General features: G+C 44.5%; 1 pseudogene across 1 annotated transcript in view; it reads right to left on the bottom strand.

Moving 5' to 3' along the window:
• Positions 1–3,966: 3,966 nt before the first annotated feature.
• Positions 3,967–11,823, bottom strand: part of LOC308248214 (large ribosomal subunit protein eL32-like) — a 66,673-nt pseudogene continuing 58,816 nt past the window's right edge. The window contains exon 5 of the transcript in view: positions 3,967–4,035. The product of the transcript in view is annotated as a large ribosomal subunit protein eL32-like (transcript). The remainder of the gene's footprint in view (positions 4,036–11,823) is intronic.

Here is an 11,823-nt window from a genome sequence, read left to right as displayed (position 1 = left end):
GTCTTGTTTGGTAGTGAGATTAAAGAGGAAGAGCTGTGGTAGGGAAGAAAGAGAGAGAAAAGTTATAGGAAATGGCCTTCTTTGTCTCTTGTTATGGCCTTTGTTTTGAAGTCTATTTTGTCTGATATGAGCATTGCTACCCCATAAAGGTAGATTGAAATAAATGAAGACTTCCTAGAAGAGGGGATATTACAGCAGGCCTTTGGGGACAAATGGGATTCCACAGAGCATAGAAGGTTGGAAGGTGGAAGGGTGGTGGTGAGCTCTGAGTAAGTGTCCGTGATCATGGATTGCTCAGGTCCTTATTTCCCCATGGAATTCAGCCTTGTGCCCAGGTCTGTATGCTGACTACTCATACCGTTGATTCAAGGAGTGTAATGCAAATAGTAGTGAAGGGGAGGGCTGATTCTACTTTGGAGTCTCCTCTCTCAAGAAAAGATTCTTCTGTTGAAGTTGTAATCTCTTTAACTTTTCCCTTGCCCTGCCAAACAAAGAGACAGGACAGTTAAAGTTCTCCATTTGGAACAGAAAGATCAAACCTTCAAAAGAATCAGAAGTGGGGTGGTTAGGGGGGCACCATTCCCTGCATTGTTCCTGATACACATCTAACCTGTCGCCTTCACTTTATTGGCATGACAAGGCACAGAAGAAACAGTCTGTTCACACAAAGAGCTTTCCAGTTGCAAGCTCCATTGCTCTCCACTCTATTCACAAGGGGGCTGCAGGGTAGGAAGGGGCCCAGTGTCTGTTTGCATTTTAGGAAAGTCCAAACAGTGCCAGACAAGGAAGTCTTCCAAATTCCCCTAACTGCTTATCCACAAAAGACCTCGTTGGTCTTCTTTATAAACCTAATCCTCCTGTCAATAGTGGTTAGGGGTCTGAGTACACACTGCTTCAGAAGCACTGGGTTGTACCAGCCTTTTTTTTTTTGAGTTAGTTGATAAGCAACTACACAGCAAGCCCTTGAGAAAGCAGGGAGTATGACATTTGACCTTAGAGAAACCAAGTGACATAATCCAACTGTACACGACTCTATTTTGGGTTTGACTAATGAAAATACCCTTTAGAGGGAGAAGATCTTTAGTTTTAGGATATCTGAGGACATAGGAAGAGATTAACTCTGAGAGTTTTGTTTTGACCTAAATATATTGTAGCTTAAAACTATTTGTAATGCTTTAAAAAGTAGATTAAATGTGGATTTTGGAGGAGTGTCTTGAGTTGAAGTAAATATTGAATGCTGTAACCTGGTAAGATGATGCCAAAACTCCAACTCCCCATGTGCTTTATCTCGGCTTAAAAGAAGGAATGCCAAGTTCACCAGTAATGGTCCTCAGCATCAGAGGTTATAGATGCCTGGCAATCTGGTGGGCAGGGGATTTCCTTGGAGACTAGAGAATCTACAGCTCCAACTCTTCCTCCTACTACGTGTCTGCACAAGGCCATGATATACCCCGGTGCACCCAGTCACTGAGAAATTCAGCTGGTAAGGAGGCAGGAAGAAGATTGAGTAAACTGAGAGTCTGAAAATATTTCTTTCTCAAGAGAGTGAACAATATTTAAAATATTTTAAAATGGTAGGATAAGACTAAATTTTGAATGGCATAAAACAAGATGTTATTTCCCCCACCAACCAGAAAGTGAGAGGTCAAACGAACATCAGCAAGAAACAAAAGGACAAAACTATTCTCTCTGTACAAGTGAGTTACCACATGAGTTACATTTATAAACAATTTCCCATTTTAACATTTTACATTAGTATAGTACATTTGTCATAACTAATGAACCAATATAGATATGTTATTATTATTATTATTAATTAATTTATTTTTTTGTTAATCCTCACCCAAGGATATTTTTCCATTGATTTCTAGGGGGCGTGGAAGTGAGGAGGAGAGACAGAGAAAGAAACATTGATGTGAGAGAGACACATCAATTAGTTGCATCTTACACGAGCCCCGACCAGGGTTTCAAGCCTGCAACTGAGGCATATGCCCTGGACCAGAATCGAACCTGGGACCCTTCAGTCCAAGGGCCGGTGCTCTATCCACTGAGCCAAACTGGCTAGGGTTAGAGATGTTATTATTAACTAAAGTCCATATTCTATTCAGAGTTCCTTAGTTTTTACTTAATGTCCTTTTTCTCCTCCAGGATCACATCCAGGATAACACATTCAATTTAGTCATCATGTCTGCAATGGACTAGGTGCTGAGGTTCCCACCTTTTCTAACAGTGGGGCCTTGATACAGTACTGGGGTTATTATTTGTTGTCCTTCCTGATTATTTGACTGTCTCTAATTAATAATAAACCAATGCTTGGTTCTCAGTTTTCCAAGATCCAGCTGTAAGACTTGGGTCAAATCCTTTCACCTTTTACACCCTTGGTTCCACATTGTCATACTGGGATGCTGTTACCTGTTGTACCAACTTGGTGTATCTTTGACAGATGTTCGTGTGTGATGCTGGCGCAATTCTGAAATTAAAAAAATTTTCTAAAAACTGGAAGTTGTTTCATAACTCTTGGCAGGAAAACACGGCATGACCTAATATGAGGCTCTTGGTAGTTTTTATTTATCCCACTAAGTATAAACATTATACATTTAGCTGCGGAAATGTGAATTTGTTTAATTATGGAATAGCCTCTAGTAGCGATCTATATTAATGAAAGGGTAATATGCAAATTGGGCAGGATGCCCTCACAGTAACGACCAACAGCAGGCTGCGTGGGGTGACCAGGCTGGCAGGGGCGTTAGTGAGGGGCAACCAAGCCAGCAGAGGGGGGTAGTGAGGGGCGACAGGCTGGCAGGGGGGGCAGTTAGGGGCAATCATGCCAGCCGGGGGGGGGGGGCAGTTAGGGGCAATAAGGCTGGCAGGCAAAGGCAGTTAGGGGTGATCAGGCTGGCAGGGGGCTTGCAGTTAGGGACAATCAGGCAGGCAGGCAGGTGAGCAGTTAGGAGCCAGCGGTCCCAGGTTGTGAGAGGGATGTACGATTGCTGGTTTAGGCCCGATCCCCGGGATTGGGCCTAAACCAGCAGTCAGACATCCCCCGAGGGGTCCCAGATTGGAGAGGGTGCAGGCTGGGCTGAGGGACCCCCATCCCCCCGTGCACAAATTTTGTGCACTGGGCCTCTAGTATTATATAATATCTTGACATGTATACTCAATTGCAATTCTAAATTTCTGACATTTCTGAATTCTGAAACACATGTGATGCAAAGGGGTTCAGATAAGAGATTGCGAATCTCTCTGCCAAGTTATCATTATTATCTCCTTGCCATTAAGTAACAGTTCTTTCACCTTCCCAAACCACAGTGACCTGCTTTCTTTTCTTATATTGTAGAGAGTCACAGCCAACTCCCTTACTCATGTTTCCACTTGCAGTATAGTCTCAAAATTCTTCAATGTGAAAGCTAAAAGGCATATGGGAAATGTTGTTCTAGATTACCAAATGGGTGCTTTCCCACTAAGGGTGAAGTAGGGTCCAAAGCATGGACACAGAAGGTCACCCAGCAATAGTGAGGTGCCCAGATAGGTCAAAAACCATCTGACCTACACTCCCACATCCTCCCTCCCAGAGTGCACAGCCTCCATATATAGTTGGTAATTTATTCTCTATGATTAAATCCATTTGATGGTACATTTTAAATCAGCTTTAATTGAACACTTACTGTATTTAAAAAATATTATCCTTCCTTATTATGCAGTTTTTTTTCACCCCATCACTTTTTTTAAGCAGAAGAATGTGTGTGTGTGTGTGTGTGTGTGTGTGTGTGTGTGTGTGTGTGTGAAAATAGTATGTACGTTTTTGGCTGGTCCATTATTATCTGGAGGCAAATGTTCTTTTCCAGTTGTTTGGTTAACATCACCTGTTGACAGTCTAAGGAGCATTGTAAATATTTTAAAGCCCTATGCAAAGAGCTACCTTAATTAAGTGCAATGCATTCCTTAGAACTTAAATGAGTGACGACATCAGCTCTTCACCTTCGAAGGCCCGATAGCTAATTTCACATGATATGCTAGCAACAGGGAGCCATAAACCTAAAAACAGAACAGAATCCTAGAAGCAGATAGAGAAAAAGTTTTATGTTTCCTCTTTTTTAAACTTTCCATCTTAACTCTTAATTTCATATGGCAAACTGGGTATGATTTGACCTTTGAATGTACTCCTCTTGTTTTGTATTTCAGGTGGCTCTGGGTACCAACAACAGAAGCATGAAAGAGACTGCCCTGATTAATAATTGGTGCTTTCTAGTGAACATCTACATCAAAATGTGGGTGGAAATTTAAAGGCCACAGTAGACCTATTAGCGCTATGTGTTCACAGGAGGAGGATTGATTGGAACTAACTCTATGAATTATGTGTAGAACATTATCCTTGAGTAGAGTTATATGTGGGTCCTAAATATTATACTTTGTTACAGTTTATTGGCCCTGATCTTACTTGAGAGAGCAGAGTAAATTGCTCTTTTTTAAGGGGGCATTAGCTATCTCAGTCTGCCCTGATGAATCATAAGGCAAGGAAATAAACAGCACTGTATTTTTCTGGATTTTTTCATACACATTAGTACCCACTGCTTGAGTCTCTAGGGGCCTTTATATATTCAGAAATTCTCAAATGACAAGGTAAACTCACACATAGGTGAGAGTCGCCCGTCGGTTCCAGACAATTCCTCAATCAACCCCATCCAGCTGGAAACACAATTCCTTCCCAATGTAGTATTTCCAGGTACGGTTTGAGGCAAGAGGAGAATCTTGCATTCCAACTTGGATGCCTCATCCCTCATATTTTGCAAGATCACTCCAATTTTTAACAGATCAAAAAATGTTTTTTAACAAACATAGGTATTCTAGCCAGAGATGGTTTGGAAAACATAATGTGTTGTCTGTCATCTAAAAAATGATGGTGGTGCTGAAACCGGTTTGGCTCAGTGGATAGAGCGTCTTCCTGCGACTGAAGGGTCCTGGGTTCGATTCCGGTCAAGGGCATGTACCTTGGTTGCGGGCACATCCCCAGTGGGAGGTGTGCAGGAGGCAGCTGATCGATGTTTCTCTCTCATAGATGTTTCTAGCTCTCTATCCCTCTCCCTTCCTCTCTGTCTAATATCAATAAAATATATTTTAAAAAAATAAAAAAGGATGGTGGTGACCCTCTCTTGGGGCGGTGTGTGTGTGTGGGGGGGGGTGGGTGTGATGTGTCCACATATTTTTTTTCCATTGTCCTTGATCCTCAGGGGATCCTAGTGAAAACTGGGGGGACACAAAATGACACTGTGACTTCTTAGAAATGTTTCTGGGGTGGAGACTTGGGTGGCTTTTGAGAAATGAGAGAATGTTCCAGAAAGAAAAATTCAGAAGAAACTGTGGTTAGTAAGAAACTGCCAAATCATATTTAATATCTTCAACTTCTTTCTTCATCCAGTATTGAAAATTATGGTACATGTTAAACCTACCCTCCTCCTTGATTAAATTAGGAGTTTTCTTTTTTGTCACTATGAAGAGTCCCCTCTGCATTTTGCTAAAGGAACCCCCCCCATTTTACTTCATACATTTGTTACTCCTTTACACTGGGAAGTGGGAGTGAGGGGTCATGAGCTGAGTCAGGAACTGGAGAAACGTGAGATGCCAACATGAGCACCATATGCTTTCTGTCTCTGAGCCCCTCGCTCTCCCCTGCAGGATTGCACTTATGAGAATGTTAGGTGCAAACCTACAAGCAGAACAAGATTGCAGGTTAATTTGTGCCCATCTTTGAATCTGGTGTGAAAACCACCCATAAATCTGATGTTAATGATGAAGGAAAAGTTACACTGCTGCCTGTACCTTCTAAAGAATGTTCTTCCTTCTGAAATACAGAAGCTATATTTAAATTATGTGTGGACTCCCTGTGGTTAAAATGGAGTAGAACTTGCATACACTTGGATATATTTGCTTAGACTGTGTACTAAGATTTGAGCAGGTTTAACTCCGTGTTTATAGAATAAAATTAAACATTAATATTGCAGGCAACTACAATACAGGCAAGCTTCAATGTCGGAAAAAAATTATAAAACACATGGCACACTTTTAAATAAGTTAATAAGATCATATCACCACAAAGGACCTTCACACAGAAAGGACAACAAGTCTGGCTAATTTTATAATAGCAATTCAAGCTGGTGAGTTGCTAAAAATAATACAGATATCCCCAAAATGAGTAAGAAAAGTGTTCAAAAGCTATAATTAGGTAACTGTGATCACCATATAGTTTGAAAAGTAGAGTTAGGGTATTTGCTTTTTTATACTTTACTAGAGGCCCAGTGCACAAAATTTGTGCATGGGGGAGGGTCCCCTCAGCCCAGCCTGCACACTCTCCAATCGGACATCCCTCTCACAATCCTGGACTGGTGGCTCTTAGCCCAGTGGTCGGCAAACTGTGGCTCGCGGTTTGCCGCTCTGTTGACTAATGAGTTTGCCAACCACTGTCCTAGCTGATCACCTGCCTACCTGCCTGATCACCCCTAACTGCTCCCCCTGCCAGCATGATCACCCTTCATGGCCCCTCCTTCTGGCCTGGTCACCCCACACAACCTGCTCTTGTCATTTGGTCATCCCTCACTAACCCCACTGCCAGCCTGGTCACCCCTAACTGCCCCCCTGCAGGCCTGGTTGCCCCCAACTTCCTCCCCTGCTGGCCTGGTTGCCTCTAACTACCCCCCTGCCAGCCTTGTTGCCCCCAACTGCCCCCCCCCCCCACCAGCCTGGTTACCTCCAATGCCCCCCCCCCACCACTGCTGGCCTGGTTGCCCCATGCAGCCTGCTGTTCAGTCATTTGGTCGTCCCTCACTAACCCCCCTGCCAGCCTGATTGCTCCACACAGCCTGTTCGGTTGTCCATCTGATTGTTTTGGTCGTGATGGCCCCTGGCTTTTTATATATATGGACTAGTGGCCCCGTGCATGAAATTCACACATGGAGGCAGGGGGTTCTGTCAGCCCAGCCTGCACCCTCTCCAATCGCACATCCCTATCACAATCTGGGACCACTGGCCCCTAACTGCCCTCCCCTGCCAGCCTGATCTCACCCCTAACTGCCTCTGCCTGCCTGCCTGATTGTCTGCCTGGTTGCTCCCAACTGCCCTCCCCTGCCAGCCTGATCTTGCCCTCAACAGCCCTCCCCCTCTGGCTTGATCTCGCCCCCAACTGCCCGCCCCTGCCGGCCTGATCTTGCCCCCAACTGCTCTCCCCTGCTGGCCTGATCTTGCCCCAACTGCCCTCCTCTGAAGGACCGATCTCACTCCCAACTGCCCTCCCCTGCCAGCCAATTTGGTTCTGATTGGTCGGTTTCTATGCCAGTCAGCATCAAATGCTCTGCCTCCTAGGCAGCCATTGGCTCCTCACAGTTCACCCAGATTTGGTTCTGATTGGTCGGTTTCTATGCCAGTCAGTGTCTCTGAGCCTATCTCCAGGCCTGATCAGAGAGGCAGGGCTGATTAGCAGCCCCAGTGGAGGACCAGAGAAACAGAGGCGTGGCTGCTGGCAAAGCCTGGAGAGAAAGAGAGAGGCAATGGCTGATCAACAGCTGCCATGGAGGCTGCAGATCAGACCCTGCCTCTCTCTTCGGGCCTCTCTATGGGCCTGATCCACAGCACCCTTGGCCGTCAGTGCTGGGTCACCATGCCTGCACTGGCAGCAGTTATTGCTGGGTTGCCATGGCAACCCAGCACTGACTGCAGGACTGACTTCCGGTTCTTTGACCCTTCGGTCATTTTGGACGTTATGAACCCTGGGTTTTTATATACTAGGATATGGAAAAAATTTTTTTGCAGAAAAAAATGACTTTCTAGTGAGCAGTTTCATCATTTAAAAAAAGGGCACGCTAGCGCGCGCGCGCGCGCGCACACACACACACACACACACACACACACACTTGCACGGATTACTTTATTTGCTCCAGGCACATACTATTCCCATCCACTTTCAGCAGAAGAGGATGTCAGATCCTGAGCATGGGGCAGCTGTTGGGCTCGGTCACCACAGTGAAATGCTGGTGGCAAAGAACATCTCAAGGACTCATTTCTGGGTTTTGCAGAGGTCAGTTTGAGCAGCAGATCCCACAGATCTCTGGTTTGCTCCTAGGCCAAAGGCCTCATGCAGCCTTGCCCATTCTTTCCATTTCAAATCTCCAGTAATTTTGATAATACAGTGGGTTTAAGGGCAATGAAACAATGATGATGACCTTCCGCGTCCCCTAAAAGCATTCAATTAAAAGCAAGGAAGTAAGAATCACTGTCTTCATTGTATTAATTTCCTAGGATTATTGTAATAAAGTGCCACAAATTGGGTGGCTTACAAGAACAGAACTTTATTGTGTCACAGTTTTGGAGACCAGAAGTCACAAATCAAGGTGTCAGAGGGGCCATGCTCCCTCTGAAGGTGCTTAAGGAAGGTCTGGTCCAGGCCTCTTTCCTGGCTTCTGGTAGCTCCTTAGTTGTGAAGCTATACCAGGGGTGGGCAAACTTTTTGACTCGAGGGCCACAATGGGTTCTTAAACTGGACTGGAGGGCCGGAACAAAAGCATGGATGGAGTGTTTGTGTGAACTAATATAAATTCAAAGTAAAGAAGCGGTGGGGAGAGCAAGAGAACCGGATAGAACAGCTGGATCCGGCCCGCGCGGGCCGTAGTTTGCCCATGCCTGAGCTATACCCTTCAATCTTTACATGGCCTTCTTTTTAAGTGTGGGTCCCTGTGTCCTACATTTCCCTTTCTACAGGGACACTGGTCTTATTGGATTAGGGGCCCACCCTGTTCAAGTAATTTATCTAATTACATCTGCAATGACCCTGTTTCCAAGTAAGGCCACATTCTGAAGTGCTGGGTTTAGGACTTCAGCAGGTGGATTTCAGGGGAACACAGTTCAACATAGTTCAACACCATGCTCATCAAGTAGATTTCCTGTGTGTTTAACCTCCATTCTTTCCCTTGCTGCTGGGTGGGGTCGTCTCCAATGGGAAAGTGTCCCCAAGGAAATTGTCCTGCGCAGAGGGAAGGCAGGCAAGGAACTCATGGGCTGGCCGAATTTCAACTGAGTTTGAAATAATTTCCTTCTTGGTGAGTGCAGACGGAAACAGCATTAAAGACTATTCACACCTATAATGCCAGTGCTGTCAACGGAGGAACATGCCTTACCGCCCTTCCAAATTGATCATGTCATGGCTTTCACTGTGATTTCATGGCTTCTGTATTCCCAGTTGACGATGGAAATAGAATGTTATTTTGCCTTCTTGTTGACATGACTAGGAGACTAGAAAAATAACCATTCCCAGAGGGAGTATTCAGAATGAGTGAACAAGGATGAATACCTATCAGGAAACTGGGATAAACGCAACACACTCAGAGGGCAGAGAAAGTCCGTGGGTGGTGGACGGTCCCGTGGCAGCTTCGATCCAAGGGTGGCAATTTCTTCACTCTGGTGACATCATCTAAGTTCAAAGTTCAGACCAACCCCTTCTTTTCAGGACTTTCCAAATCTATTCTCCTCTCCTGAAAGTTTAGCTTTTCTTTTGCTGGTAACTGGCAGAAATCACTTAAAAATGACTTAAATCTGGAACCAGACTTCAAATTTTCATTGAGGATTTGAAAGCTGATAGGCAAAAATCACATAGAGTTTCAGGTAAAATTTATATTTTATTTTCTACCCCTGTGAAACTGACCAAAACTAAAAAAGAAAGTGAAAAAAATGGATATGCAGAAAACCAAAAATAAAGCAAAAAGTAACCAAATTAGAGAGATCATATTAGAAAAATTAGGGCAAAAAAAAACCCAAAACAAACAAACACAAAACAAAAAACTGAATAGAAGGAGGGGGTGTTAACAGTAGAAGTTAAGTGTTGGGAAACAGAAGCCTGCTACTGAACAAGGGGTTAGTCCATTTCAAAACTGAACTGTAGTGGACTGAAGGGGTTCATTTGCCTGCGTGAATCAAAGCCCAATAAGCCACAAACAGGAGTTTGCAGCAAAGAAAGTAAGGATTCATTAGTTCAGAAAGTGGCCCGTATCCATAGTCACAGGTGAGCTAATGCTCAAAAACCTGGCTGCCGGATGGCTCCTCGGGCGTGGGTTACATAGGGGAAAATTATTAATCATGGTGACTAAGAGAGTTAGGTTCTCGGTCAGGGCTGTGGTCTCTAGTGATTGGTTGGCACTAGGGTAGGGGCTAGTTGATCAATGCATCGGGTCCTGATGTCAGCCGTGACATCTGCTTTCAGCCACTGGACCTGGAGCTGATCACAACTGAGGCCCAGATGCTATCTTTAGTCTGACTGATCCTCTGTCTCTCTGGTCAATAGACCCGAGGCTTTGTTTCCTAAGATTATTTGATGCTGATCAGAACCCCATTGTCCTGAGAGCGTAATAATAAAGGGAATGGTCCTGGCAGGCAGAAGGAGGCAGGTGAGTGCTGAATGAGGCCAGTCTGAGTCTAAAGGAAAGAAAGGAGAAAAGGTTATATTAAAGAAATGATATTTCTATGCAGTTACATAATCAAAACATACAAAGTAGTAGTCATTTTCCAAGGCTTTACTCACATGAGGTCAAATCCTCATGTAATCAAATCCTCAAGGAATAGAAAGAAGGGCAGTCCCAGTCCATCCAAAAGCAAATGCGTAGACTAATTTGGAAGGTGAGCCCACCGTCCAGGCTCCCTGGTCACGTTGGTGGTGCAGGAGCCACCCCACAGTGACAACCACATTGTTGCACAATGCGCCAGGTGACAGCTCAGAATTCCAAGGAATCTGTTGTCCCTCCAAGAGCTTTTAAATCTGTGTCTTTATTCCTTAGGAAGAGCGGTGACCAGTGAGATCCAGCCCACCTGCTTTCTCTCTTCTCATTTGGAGACTCTGGGGAACATCACGCTTCCAGCCTTATTCAGTTGTTGGCAGAATTCAGTTCCTGTGGCTGTCGAACAGGGTTCATGTTTCCTTTCTGGCTGTCAGCCTGGAGCTGCTCTCAGCCCTGGAGACTGCCCGTATTCCTTTCACTTGGCCCCCTTCACCTGCAAAGTCAGCAACGGAGCGCTTCCACGTTGAGGCTCCCTGTGCTTCCAATCTCTGACCTCTTCCTTTTCTGCAATCAGCCAGGGAAAATCTACTACTTTTAAAAGCACTTCTATAATTAGGTCAGGCCCATGGGCATTATCTCCCATCATAAGATCAGCTGGTTTGGGACCTTAACTGCATCTGCAAAATCTTCTCACTGCAGAGTTTGGCGGAATAATCAGAGAAGGAGTGGCACATCTTGGGGCATCTTAGAATTCGCCCACATCCTTGGATTACTGGTACTTCTGCCGACCAGTAACAAGACACTTTGCTATGGGTATCCACACATATCTCTAAATAGCAGAAGGCTGCAATAAAATTACATGACATATTGTTAGATTGCGACAGTATTTTTAAAAATCATTTTACTATTCACAAAAATAGCTCTTAACACCTTTGCATCAACACGGCAACTTTAAAACCGGAGTTGCAGTGACACTCCAGAGCTGGGGGGGCTGATGGTGGTCACTCTGGGGAAGCCAATTCTTAGAAGCAATTATGGAACTTTGTGTGGTCCACTAGCAGGCCAGCTCCATCCAACCTGCTGATGGAATAGGCACCAGATATGATCATTTTGGTTTTGGATCTGAATTTTGTAGCAAGAACATAAACTTGTATGGAGGTTTAACTTTTGCTAGCATAATAATGAATCTTAGCATTGGAAATAAATGAATAAAAGCTCCTGACAAAATATTTTGGAAAATACTGTGAATCACCAAGACCAAAATAAAAAAGACCTATAACCACACCACCCA

Source organism: Plecotus auritus, assembly GCF_963455305.1.
Source record: "Plecotus auritus genome assembly, chromosome: 5".
NCBI classification, from domain to species: Eukaryota; Metazoa; Chordata; class Mammalia; order Chiroptera; family Vespertilionidae; genus Plecotus; species Plecotus auritus.
The sequence above is the reverse complement of the archived record's forward strand: the minus strand, read 5'-3'. Positions and strand labels throughout refer to the sequence as shown.